General features: G+C 35.8%; 1 protein-coding gene across 2 annotated transcripts in view; it reads left to right on the top strand.

The window, feature by feature from the left end:
- The window catches only part of STPG2 (sperm tail PG-rich repeat containing 2), a 422,672-nt gene that overhangs the window by 235,342 nt on the left and 173,228 nt on the right, over positions 1-14,102 (top strand). The window lies entirely within an intron of this gene.

Raw genomic sequence — 14,102 nt, 5'->3', positions numbered from 1 at the left:
CTGGTGAATCCTCTTACCCCCTGTACCTGTGGTCTATAAACCAGTTCTTGAATGCATAAACAAATAAAATAAATTTTTAGAAAAGCTAATAATGTCATCTTCTACCAAGGAAATCACCCAAAATCTTATTGCACTAGAGCTGGTAGAGGAAAAATTCACTTACCTCGATTTTGGGAGATTATATTTGGGAGCAATTTTGGGGAGATATATTGAATATATCATGACAGTCTCATGGAATTGTTTTAATTTTTCTCAGATATCAAGAAGTCAGCTATATAAAACATTAAACTTTATTTTGGTTAAAATTCCAAAACTAATTTTGATTTATATAGTTTAACAACATGCTTTTTTTTTTAAGATTTATTTACTTATTTATACAAGAGCTGGGGTACAGGCCAGATGTGTGGGAGGGTGAGAGGATTCACTGGAGACAGAGTGGGGAACAGAACAGGCAGACTGACAAAATACACTGCTGAGGGGAGCAGCGGGTGAGACAGGAGAGGTCTCCCGCGCCATGTGGGACCCTCGCCGGCCGGGATTGAACTAGAGCTGCAGAGGCTCCAGACAGCTCCACGACGCTGTGCTCAACTGCCTGCGCCACCAGGGGAGGCCCCAACATGCTTTTTTTTAGATTTATTTTTATTTATTTATACATATAATAATTGGGGTGTAGGCCAGAGGTATGGAATGTGGGTAAATGGGTTCACCACAGGCAGAGTGGGGAGCAGAACAGGCAGATCTAATGAAATGCACTACTGAGGGGAGCAGCAGGCCATACAGCAGAGGTCTGCTGCGCCATGTAGGTTAGCTCCCTGGCCTGGGACAGTGGCAGGCAATAGCTTGATAGTGCTGAGATTTTAACCCCATGCCTCACCACCAGAGAAGCCCTTAACATTCTTTTTTTATTTAAGATTTATTTATTTATATAAGAACTGAGGTACAGGCCAGATATGTGGGAGGATGAGAGGATTTACCAGAGACAGAGCAGAGAGCAGAACAGGTAGATGGACTGAAAACACTGCTGAGGGGAGCAGCGAGCAAGGCAGGAGAGGTCTTCTGCGCCATGTGGGTATCTCCCTGGCTGGCCAGGAATCCAGTCTGAGCTGCAGAGGCTGCAGACAGCTTCACAGTACTATGGTCAACTCACTGCACCACTGGGGAGGCCCAGCCCTTAACATTGTTGAACTAAAAATGAATACACTAATTTTCCTTGATAATCAAGAAAAGTCAGCAAGCATATAAATTCACACAGTAAAAGAAGGTAGAAAATAGGAAAAAATAGTTTACAGCAATACTTTGCAAATATATTGCCTCTAAGCAACCAAACTATTTTGAAAAATCTTTATGAAACTAGGAAGAATAAAATGAAACAATGGAAAAAATCATGAATTTTCAATGAAAAATCAAATCAGGGGAATACAGCCTATGAAGGAAATAATACTTTGAGAAATTTAGACCCATGGAGATTTGTTTCGTCAAGAAACATTTTATTGCCAACTTGGTCTATTTTAAGTTGAAATTTAAAATTTCCTTTCTTTTTCTTGAGTTATTGTTACATTGTTGATTCTGTGAGATTTTAGTTTTGTTATGAAGTAGAATTCAAACACACCTAGTGTGATTCTAACCATGCTTAGTATCTGTTCACCCAGAAGTTGCACAGGGAAGTAGTTCTTTGAAGTTATGTTACATAATATCAATGTCCCTATTACTAAGCACAAGCAATCAAATATCAAGTCAATATCCATTTCAGTCTCTTGAGGTACATTATGTTGAACTTCATATTTTCTGGAGCTGGTTTTTCCTCTACCTTTATTATCCTTTCCATAAAAATCACTGTAGATCAAACATACAGTAAGCATTTCACTTACATGCTCGATTGGCACCATGGCTTTCATTGCTTCAGCATATCACCAAGGGTAAGTAAATTCATCACCATTTTTACAAAACTGAAGTAATATTTGCCACTTACTTGACTCTCATGATGAAATGGGATCTCAGCTGTTTGTCCTGTAGTGTATGACCAGTTTTCCCCCACTGCATTCGCAGTGAAGTGTGCTAGGTTTGTTGGTACCACCAACCTCAGGGCACAGAGCCTGTGGGTTGCAGGCATAGGCCGCTCTGATAGTGCCACCAGTAGTGGGAGTTCCCTTACCTGCCTCCCAGATTTGCTGCAGGCAATGCACATCTCATGCCAACAGTGACCTGCAACAGAAGGCTGTGGATGCAGAAGCAAATCCCAAGCAACATAGTTAATGGCCCAAATCTGCCTGGAGAATAGTTTCACCCCACTGAAGCTGCAAGAAGAGGGGCCCACAGTGCACTGTGCCAACATGGTGGGCTCCCAATGGCATGATGGGGTTCCTGTACCAGCACTGCTGCACTACCCCCCAATGGTTACAGCCATCCCTGCTGAAGAGGCACCAGTACAGTGTGCCTCTGGCCACCCCACTGAGGCTGGCTTCAGCCCATAGCTTGCCCTGACCTTGGGGAAGGTCAAATCTGTGCAGGTACCTGGCTTTTACCTTTTAAATACCATGCCTGAATCATAAATGGACCAATTAGGTTTGAACTTTCTAGCTGTCAGTTATGAACTTTAGTTCATTATACAGACTGAAAATGGAGTGAGTTTGATTGATGCTTATCAGCTCCAATCAAACAATGATGATTGAAAAAATAGTCCAACTCAGTATTGTAGAGTGGAGACCCTGAAAAAAAAAAAGAAACACTATGGGGGGGGGGAGGGATGGGGGGGGAAAGGAAGGTGGGGAAAGTCAAAATAAGGGGGGGTGCAATTGTATGGGGAATATAACCATAATGAAAATGTATACATTGTGCAAAGATGAAAAATGATGTAAGAATTATATAAAATATTAAAAAAATAAAGAAAAAATATAAATAGAATAAGCATTCGGCTTGATTCATTTAGCAGATGGCTTCCAAATAGAGTAGGATTCAGTAGGTAGCCTCCAAAGATAGAAAAAGAATTGAGTAGACTACCTCAGTGGGATTTAGTAGACCTCTGCAAGCCTCCGGACTTTTGCAGACTCAGACCTCTGCAGACCTCCAGACCTGTGTAGACTTCCAGACCTCCATAACTCTACCTTTGCAGAGACCTGGCTGCAGCACCAACATCCAGCCTTGCCTCAGACATCACCTGCAAGAAGCGCTGTTAAAACTTAGCTCACTGTCTCCAAGAACTGTTTGCTCTCACAAAGAGCTGTAACATTGATGTCTGATACTACCTCTCATGACCAATAATAATCAGCACTACTGACCAGATCAGACTAGCACTACTTACTGGTGACCAGCACAGTGTGTCTAGTCACACTTGAGAGCTGTCCACCACTTCTAATAATTTGATCCAGAGCTCTGGATTCCAGAAATGCCCAGTCTGGCATCCAGTGATCCTGGCCTCCAGACAATTACTGTGTTCTGCTTCAGTGACAACACTGGAACCCCAACTCTAAGCACCTCCAAATGCTGCCATGAGTTGGATCCCGATTTTCTGCATACTGATATGCCACCAGTTCCAGGACTTTGTTGATAAGACAGTGCCATCTTGCATGAGGGTCCTTTGTTTGGGACTACTGGGCACTGCAGACACTATCTGGGGTGAGACAGCCAGCCACTTGAGGTTTTAGAAGCTCTTTTGTGTCCCCAAAAGGACACTGTTTGTTAAATAAACCCCATCGTAGTTGAGCTCTGAGCCTAAGTGGTCTGCAATTGTCAGTGCATGGATGGAAATCCATAGACAGTGTCCTGTTCCCTACTTTTACATTGACCTTGGCACTGTTTCAGGCACTGTCTTAATGAGAATACAAAAGTTACCAAGATTATCTTTCAAAGTCTTTTTCTGAATACCTGAATCTCCTTAGAAGTAGAGTCTTATAATAATGTTCATCTTAGTTCTCAAGTCAATACTAATTTCTGAAAGATTTTAGGAAAGGGGAATATCTTCATTATGAAGACAATTATTTGGAAGTCAAAGTAAAGTGAATGTCAAAGTCTTGTATAGTTGTAGAGCAGCCATCTTATAAGTGAAAGTTCATCTCTTTCAGTAAACCAATAATCCATTCAGTTTGTCATCCTGCAACTTAAAGTGCCCTATCTAAGAAATTATAGTAGGACACTCACAAGCTTCTATAATGAAAAAATTAGAAAAAATATGAATTTTGAATCTATTAACTGATGTCATAATGTATAAAATTTGAATTTTTCTTATATGTGAAAATATAGCAGTTGCAGAATTGTTTATTCTTTTAAAGTTAATATGCTTTCTTAAAGTATATTTTATGTTTCCAGTATAGATGTAATAAGAAAGTAGGGCCAATTCAATTAATATAAAGCTTCATTATGATAATTTAAGATTGACTTTGTTTTTACCAAAATCTATTATATTGATCAACCAAGGAATTCAGCTGTGATGTTGTCAACTCTCTAACTAGAGTTCTCATTTTTTTAAATTGATTAATACTTCATTTAGGTTTTTTTTTCATTGATGAATATGACAAAAATCATGATTCTTTTAACATACATGCTAATATGACTTTCTTCTATAGAATAAAACATCTCATTTCCATTTACAATTCTTATTATTTAATTTTTTGTTAGGGAAAACTAATGTTAAGCTTTGATTTAAAAACAAAATATCATTGCTATATAATCAAAAGATACAGGATAGTAGTTCTATTGGTTATATGCTTTGTGTCATTGTTTATCTTACGCATGAGCTCCTTTCGTATCATATCTACTAACTAGTAAAATATGAAAAGAGGTTTGTTAACTCTGTTACACATTATTTAAAACTTAGTATTTTTGTTTTACCTTAATACCCAAGGGAAGGACTTTTTGTGTTTAATGTAAAATTGTTTATGTCAGATAGAATTATTCTGTGTTATGTGTAAGTACACATATACATATAGTGAGATATAAAATTGTATGAATTAATTTATGGAGCATGATATGATATGGGGCATGACATTACTAAGAATATTGAATTATTTGCCTTATTGAAATTGAGGAGCATGTAACTTGTTATGTTTCTACCTATCAATAAAGTAGTTGGTAAATTAAAATTAATCACAATATATCTTGTATTTATAGAAGAAAGTGCTAAGGGGGCCTCCATGGTGGCACAACAGGTTAAACATCAGCACTATGAAGCCATCGATAGCAACTGTAACACTAGTTCAATCCCCAGCCAGGGAGGTGACACACATGGTACAGCAGATTTCTCTTGTCTAGGCCTCTGCTCCCCTTAGCCATGTATTTCAGTCAGTCCACCTGTTCTGCTCCCCATTCTTTCTCTGGCGAATCCTCTCACCCCTTGCACCTCTGGCCTGTACCCCCAGTTCTTGTATGCATAAGTAAATAAATATTTAAAAAAGTAAAGTGCTAAGAAAAGGTTGATAAATGATATGACTTATGTATTTGGTTTATATATGAGTCAACCAAATACACTGCTATAATTATAATACTAAAGATACTAAGAAACTCATCAACATATAACATTCAATCAATCAATAAACATTTTATAGATTTGCATTGATTTCAGAGTGTTTTACAACTTTTATTATTATATTGAGAGTGGTTTGTTTTATTCACAAATTAAGATTTTTGCATATGTTTAAGAATGATAAAAGTCATTTCCATTAGTATAAATTAAGGAGAAAATAGTATATTTATAGTCAGTATACTATATACCATTAAATATTGTATAAACAGTAAAAGTACAGTAGAATAATTTAACAAATAAGTTATTAAATGTGGTTACCACATACTAGAGAAATTTCCTTTTATTACAGCAAGTTTAAATTCATGTATATGTAAATTATATAAATGATTAATCAGGCTTACATAAAGGACATTTTTTAAGTGGAAAATTGCTTAAACATTACCATATCTCTGATATTGATCAGTTTTTATTATATTTAGAGAAAATAAATAAAACAGAAAATTTAAAAATAAGTAAAACTCTAATATTGTGAAAAGTGGGAGTCTCATGCTTTGTGGTAGAAGTATAAATTTTTATTAGTGGTTCTGTGGGTTGGTAGGCTTACAAAATGTTTTAAATATACATGCTATTTATTTATTTATTTAAATGATTTATTTATTTATTTTATACAAGAACCGGGGTTTAGGCCAGATGCCTGGGACGGTGATAGGATTCACCAGAGACAGAACGGGGAACAGAACAGGCAGACTGACAAATTACAATGCTCAGGGAAGCAGCAGGCACAAAGGAGATGTTGGCCACGCCATGTGGGACCCTCGCTGGCCAGCAGGGATCGAACTGGTGCTGCAGAGGCTGCTGACAGCTTCACAGCACTGTACTCAACCTCCTGCACCACCATGGGAGGCCCTATAATGCTATTTAAATCCCAAACTATACTTCTTGGGATTACCTTAAAGAAATAATTATTAGTATACCCCACATTTAAGCAAAAAGGACATTCACCAAAGAACATGAAAAATTTTAAATGTTCATTGTATAGAATGATGGGGTTCATTTAGTTCTAATACATAAACTGAATACAGACCTATGAAAACTTTTAAAATGCTATATAAATTTTAATTCTGATAATTCAGTAAAATTTAAATGATCAATCATTTAGTGAATATGTACTGTCAGCTTCTTAAAAATTAAGTGATGTTTCAGGGACTTGTGATACAATAGTGAACATTATATAAAATTATTCTTTTATAGAATTTAACTTAATTTTGGGTGTCAGAAACATTTGAAAGATGAATAAAAAAATAGAAAAATACATTGATAGGTGAAAGGAAGGAAAGAAGTGAGGAGTAAAGGAAAGAAAAATTTATTAACCCTTCATCAATGGTATGATTTACAAACTTTTTCCCATTTGGAAGCTTGCCTTTTCATTTTCATGATGGTTATTTTCACTTTGTAGAATAATTTTAATTTGATGTAGTTCCTTTTGTTTATTTTGATCTCCTTATAGTTGGAGATGAATCCACAAAGCATCACTAAGGCTGATGTCAAAGAGCTTACCATCTAAGTTTTCTTCTGTGTATTTTGTGGTTTCTAGCCTTACATGCAAGTCAAATTCATTTAGAATTAATTTTTATATGTGGTATTAGATAGTTGTCTACCTTCAGTTTGTGTTTTGTTTTGTGTTTTTATTTTTTTTGGGGGGGGCACATTACTGTTCAATTTTTCAACACCATTTGTTCAAGAGATTTTCTTGATTTTCTTTGTTCTACTATATACTCTTTTTCACTTTGTCATAAAATTTTGTCTATTTCAATTCATATGTTTATCTGTTTCAATTCTGTTTTATTAACCCTTGTGTCTGTGTTTATTCAGATAACATGCTGCTTTGATTGCTAGTACTTTATTTTTTTTTTTTTTAAGATTTATTTTATTTATTTATTTATTTATACAAGCAATGGGTACAGTCAGAAGAGCGGGAGGGTGAGAGAATTCACCAGAGCCAGAGCGGAGAGCAGAGCAGGCAGAAGGACCGAAGTACACTGCTGAGGGGCGGCAGGAGAGGTCTGCCCACCATGTGGGACCCCCCTCCGGTGGCCGGGGAGCAGCCAGGGATTGAACAGGCGCTGCAGAGGCTGCGGGCAGCTTCGCAACCCAACGCTCAACCGCTGCGCCACCGGGGAGGCCCACTAGTACTTTATTTCTTTAAGATTTCTTACTTTGTTTTTTTATGCATTCAAGAACTGGGGTGTAGGCTAGAGGTGTAGAGGGGGGAGGAGAGCATTCACCAGAGAAAGAGACGAGCAGATGGATTTACTGCAATACATTGCTAAGAATGCAGCAGGTAAGACAGGAGAGGTCTACTGCACCATAGGCCACAGTGGTTATAGTGTGATAGCACAGACACTTAATCCTATGCCACCAGGGAAACCCCATGATAATTAGTGCTTTAGAGTATAGTTTGAGGCTGAGAATCCAGATACCACCAAATAAATTCTTTTCTTTCTCCTCAGGATTGATTTGGCTATTTGGGGTCCTTTGTGGTAACATAAATTTTAGGATTTTTCATTCTATTCCTGTGAAGAAATTCTTTAGGATTTTGATAAGTATTGCAGTGAATATACAGACTATATAAGGAATTTTACAAGATAACAATAAAAAACAGTAAAAATAGGTAGAGGATCTGCATACATATTTATCTAAATAATAAATAAAGATGGTCAATAGGCACATGAAAAAATTTATTTTTTTAATTTATTTATTTATTCATACAAGCACTGGGTACAGTCAGAAGCACAGGAGGGTGAGAGAATTCGCCAGAGCCAGAGTGGGGAGTAGAACAGGCAGACTGACAAAGTACACCACTGAGGAGAGCAGCGGGAGCAGCAGGAGAGGTCTGCATGCCATGTGGGACCCTTGCCCTGTGGCCGGGGATCAAACCGGTGCTGCAGACTGCAGGCAGCTTCTCAGCCCAGCACTCAACAGCTGCGCCACCGGGGAGGCCCACATGAAAAAAATTTCATCTTCACTTTTTATTAGGGAGATACAAATCAAAACTACAAATGAGATATCACCCTATAACTGTGATAAAGACTATTATAAAAAATGTAAAATAAAGTGTTGACAAGAATGTGAAGTAAATGAGACCCTTGCACAGTTTTGGTATTGATAAAAAATTGGTGAAAATGTAAACTGGTTCAGTAACTCGGGGAATTGTATGAAGACTCCAAAAAACCAAAAATATCATATGATAGTTATTCCATTCATGGGTACTTGTTTGCAGAATACAAAAATAATAATTCAAAGATATATATATATATATATATATATATATATATATAGACATCCTATAATTGTCATAGCATTATTCTTAATAACCAAGATTTAGAAATAACCTAAGTGTATGTTGAAGGATGAATGTATGGATAAAGCATATGTGAAATACTATTTAGCTGTAAAAGGTAAAATCATGCTATTTCTAACATCATGGATGAACCTATAGATTATTGCACTAAGTGAATATGTCACACAGATAAAGAAGTATACCATATGACCTTACTCCTATGTAGAAGATTAAAAAACAACACACGTTCTTCATACTGGAAACAAAATAGCAGTTAATAGAATGGAAGAGTGGCAGGGGATGGGAAAAGATATGTGTTGCAGTAGATGGAAACTAGACTTTTGGTGTGATCATAATAAGAAAACATTTAGTTTGTTGTACAATTGAAGTCTATGCAGTGTTGTCAACAGATACAGATGTTACTTCAATAAAAATTAAAATAAATAAATAAAACAAAACCCCCAAAAGAAAAATAAGAAAGAATACCTGAATGATATGGAGAAAAATAAGAGCAAAGTTAGGTTGTTCTGCATTAACTGCAAACAATGCTATCAGAGTAGTCCTTAGTGATAAAATGACATACGAGTAACACCCTTAGACTTGTTAAAGATATCTTCTTGCTTTTCATTTTTTAAAAATTTTTCTCTATGTGACTGATTTGTAGTAAGTACATATATATATATATATATACATACAGATTTTTAAAAGAAGAATAAAGTTTAAAGCACAATATTTATTAAAATTAGATATTTAAATGAATGAGACACTCCACAATATAGACAAAAATAATAATCAAACAGGAGTCAGAGTGGCCAGTAACCTCAAAAATTTCTCCAAGAACTCCTCCAAAAACTTCTCCAAGAACTTCCAATCCAGATGAGCTATGTTCTCCATAACACATGCAGAGTTTAGAATTGCAATGATTAAAAAAAAAAAAAATCAAAGAAATGAAAAAAACTCAGATAAACAAATGAATGTCCTTAGAAATGAAATCAATCATCTGAATACAGAAATTGAAGTTCTAAATAAGGTAAAAATGGAGTTTCAGGATTTCAATAAAATAAATATAGGTTATGAAAAAACTCAGGATAATATCGCAGAAGTATAACAGATCAAGAGGAACAACTAGTCATTGTAATTGAAAATGCAAATGTAAAATAATGTAGATTGAGAAGGAGAGAGACAAAATAAAGGAAAAATACAATTAAGAAACATGCTAAGAACTATCCAACTCCATGAGAAAAGGCAATATATGTATAGTGGGCATACCAGAGGGGGATGAGAGAGGAAGGAACAAAAAATGCATTTTAAGAAATAATGGAGGTCTAGGAGTATGATGCCTCCATTCCATTCTTTTTTTTTTTTTTTTTTTTTTTTTTTTCAGGAGAGCTTTGGCTATTCGGGGTTTTTGATGGCTCCATATAAATTTCATCAATATTTGTTCTATTTCTTTGAAGAATGTCACTGAAATTTTTATTGGAATAGTATTCAATCTGTAAATTGCTTTCAGTAGAATGACCATTTTGATAATGTTAATTCTTCCAATCCACGAGCAGGAAATGTCTTTCCATTTTTGTGTGTCTTCTATTTCTTTTAACAGTGTTTTATAGTTTTCTTTGTATAGGTCCATTACCTCTTTTGTTAGGTTTATTCCCAAGTATTTGATTTTTTTGCTTCAATAATAAAAGGGATGTAGTTTTCTTTTTTTGTGTGTTGTCATTCGGTTTTGGTATTACTGTAATGTTGGCTTCATAGAACATGTTTGGTATTGTCCCTTCAGTCTCAATTTTCTGAAAGAGTTTATGAAGGATAGGCACTAGTTCGTTTCTGAATGTTTTGTAGAATCCATTTTGTAAATCCATCTGGTCCTGGGCTTTTGTATTTTGGGGAGGGTTTTGATTACCTTTTCAATTTTACTGCTTGTAATTGGTCTGTTCAGCTGTTCCAATTCTTTTTTTACTAGAAAGACATAATAATCAAAACTGCATGATATTGGAACAAGAACAAACACATGGATCAATGGAACCAAACAGAAAATCCAGGAATAAACCCACAGATTTACAATCAACTAATCTTTGACAAAGGAGCAAAGAATATGCAATGGAGTAAAGAAAGTTTGTTCTATAAATGGTGCTGGGAAAACTGGGTCACTACATGCAAAAGAATGAAGCTTGACTACTACCTCACACCATGCATACTACCAAACCCAACTCAAAATGGATTAAAGAATTAAACATAATACCTGAAACCATAAAATACATAGAAGGAAATATAGATGAAACACTCCATGACATACACCTCAGCAACATCTTTAAAGACTCATCACCCAAAGCAGTGATAGTGAAGACAAAGATTAGTAGCTGAGACAACATCAAATTAAAGAGCTTCTGTACAACAAAAGAGACAGGACCAAATCAAAGAGACATCCTACCAACTGGGAGAAAATTTTTGCATACAACAATAATGATAAAGGACTGATGACAAAAATCTACAAAGAGCTGATGAGACTCAACAAAAACAAAGGAAATACACCAATCAAAAAATGGGCATAAAAGCTAAAAGAAACTTCTCCAAAGAGGAAATGGAAATGGCCAATAGGCATATGAAAAATGTTCAACATCACTTGAATCAAAACTACAATGAGATACCATCTTATACCAATGGGAATGGCACACATTAAAAAAAAAACACACAAAAAAAACTGGAAACATCAAATGTTGAGGATGTGGAGAAAAAGGAACTCTCTTGAAATGCTGGTGGGAGTGCAAACTGGTCCAACCACTATGGAAAGTAGTGTGGAGATTCCTCAACCTACTAAAGATGGAGCTTCCATATCATCCAGCAATTCCACCCCTAGGTATTTACCCAATGGACGCAGAAACATTAATTCCAAAAGGCACCTGCACCCCTATGTTTATAACAGTGCTATTTACAATAGCTAAGCTATGGAAACAACCCAAATGCCCCAAATAGATGACTGGATCAAGAAGATGTGATATATATACACAATGGAATATCACTCAGCAATCAAAAAAAGATAAATGCATGCAATTTACAGCAACATGGATGGAGCTGGAAGGGATCATGCTCAGCAAAATAATCCAGAAAGAAAAACAAAAATGCTAGATGGTCTCACTCATTGCAGGAATTTAGAAAACCTATATAAGGGACCAGGAAAAAGACTAATTATAATAAAGAAAAATGAAAATCAACAAGCAACAGAGACACACTATTGGGGGGAAGGAAAGGCAGGATTAGGGGTCAAAATAAGGGGGGTGGGAATCATATGAGGACTATAACCAAGATGATAATGCGCATATTGTGCACAATGAAAAATATAAAAAATATATAAAATAAAAAAAAGAAATAATGGAGGAAAACTTCCTGAATCTAGAGAAGGTAATACATGTACAAATATAGCGAGCTAAAAGAAATCTAACATATCCAGATAAAACAAGATTGATACAAAGTCTTAGAGTAGAGAAATTTACAAAAATTCAGGACAAATAATAAACATTGAAGGTTGGAAGGGGAAAGAAGAAGATAATGTGTAAGGGTACATGAGCACGTTAACATCAGACTTCTCTGGAGAAACACTACAAGTGAGGAGGAATGGAATGATTTGTTCCAAATACTAAAAAAGAAAAACTTCCTGTCAAGAATACTTCATACTTCAAGACTCTTCTTCAGATATGAGAGAGGAATAAAGGCCTTTTCAAATACAGAGAAGCTCTAGTGGTTTGCAAACACTAAATAACCACTCCAAAAATATTGAAAGTAGCTTAGTCTATGTTGTTTAGTTAGGTGTTTGTCTATGTTGTTTTATTGTTAGTCTATGTTGTTTTATTTATTCAGACCATTCAAATTTAGGGTTATTTATTGATATAAACTGTTTATTTTAGCCATTTTTATTTATTTTTCTGTTGCCCTATTTCCATTTGTTTTTCTGCTCTTTCTGGATGGCTTTCCTTGGTATTTCAATGAATTTCTTTCATTCATCATTGTCGGGGCCCAAACTTGAGGCCCAGACCTGAACATCCGGGTTCTTGCCTGAAGCAGGTACTGAATGTTAGCTCCAGGGAAGGTTTCAAGTTTCCTATTGTGACGACTGAACCTTTCCCCCTGCTTGCTACTGTGGCTTGTTTGCATTGGTGGTCTCTCCTTGCTAGAGATAACGAGAGACCTCCTCCTCTGAACCCTATATAACATTGTACACATTCCTGAATAAATGAGACTGGCGATGATCCTGGCTTTGTCTCCACTCCTCGCGTACCCCTGTCCCATACCAAGCCCCTGCTTCCTCCCCCGGGTACCCCGTTGATCTGCCCGGCTGGCCCGGACACATCATCTGCAGTTATCAATTCTGAATTTTTGGTTAGAGGTTACCATTGTGGTTTTACTTGAATTCTTATGACTTTAGTCCTTGATCAGCTGTTGTCTGTTCTCCAACATTTAACTATATTGGTGTTATACATTTCTTCCCCTCCCCCCTTCGTATTTGGTGTTTTGACTCATTCTTGCTCTTTGTTCTGGTGTTGTATTGTTCTTGTCATTTTGCTAAGGAGTTTCTGTTTCAGTTTTTCTTTTCCTGTGGAAAAGCTCCTCTGAATAGAAAGTGAAGAGAGAGCCTGTGGAAAACTACATTAGGTCCTGTTTTAGAAAACTTTGATACTTAATTAATGATTTCACATGATAGAGAATTCTTGGCTGAGGGTTCTTGCCTTTTAAGATTATGAACATTTTCTTCCACTCTCTTCTTTCTTTGAGTGTGTCTGAACTGAAATCTCTGGAAATCTTATTTTAGGAGTCCTTATAAGCCATTTTTTCCTCATTTTCTGGACAACTTTTTCTTTATCTTTGATTTTTGATAGCTTGACAATGATTAATTCAAGGGTATATATTTTTTTTTCCATGTAAAATTAAGGTGTTCTCTCTGCCTTCTGGACTTCCATATTTAATTAATTTTGTAGGTTTGGGAAATTCTCATTTACCATTTTTTGAATATGTTTTGAGCCTTATTTCTTTTTATTTCCTTTTTGGGAGTCTGATCATTTGTTGGTTTCCTCTTCTAATTGAATCTGATATTTCTTGTGGAGTTTGCTAATTTTTCCTTTGTTTTGACACACTCATTTTTTCTAAATTTGAGATTTTTTTCCATCTTCTACTGTTGAAATTCTTTCTTCTGCTGTTTTGATTCTATTTAAAGTACTAAGTTTGTCTTGATTTCATTCAAAAATTTTGTCATTATTTTATCTATTTAGAGAAGAACTCTTTGTTCCTGCAACTCTTTTCTGATATCTTGTGTCT

This window comes from Talpa occidentalis, unplaced genomic scaffold (genome assembly GCF_014898055.3).
Source record: "Talpa occidentalis isolate TD23 unplaced genomic scaffold, MPIMG_talOcc4v2.1 talOcc4.6, whole genome shotgun sequence".
NCBI lineage: Eukaryota > Metazoa > Chordata > Mammalia > Eulipotyphla > Talpidae > Talpa > Talpa occidentalis.
The sequence above is the reverse complement of the archived record's forward strand: the minus strand, read 5'-3'. Positions and strand labels throughout refer to the sequence as shown.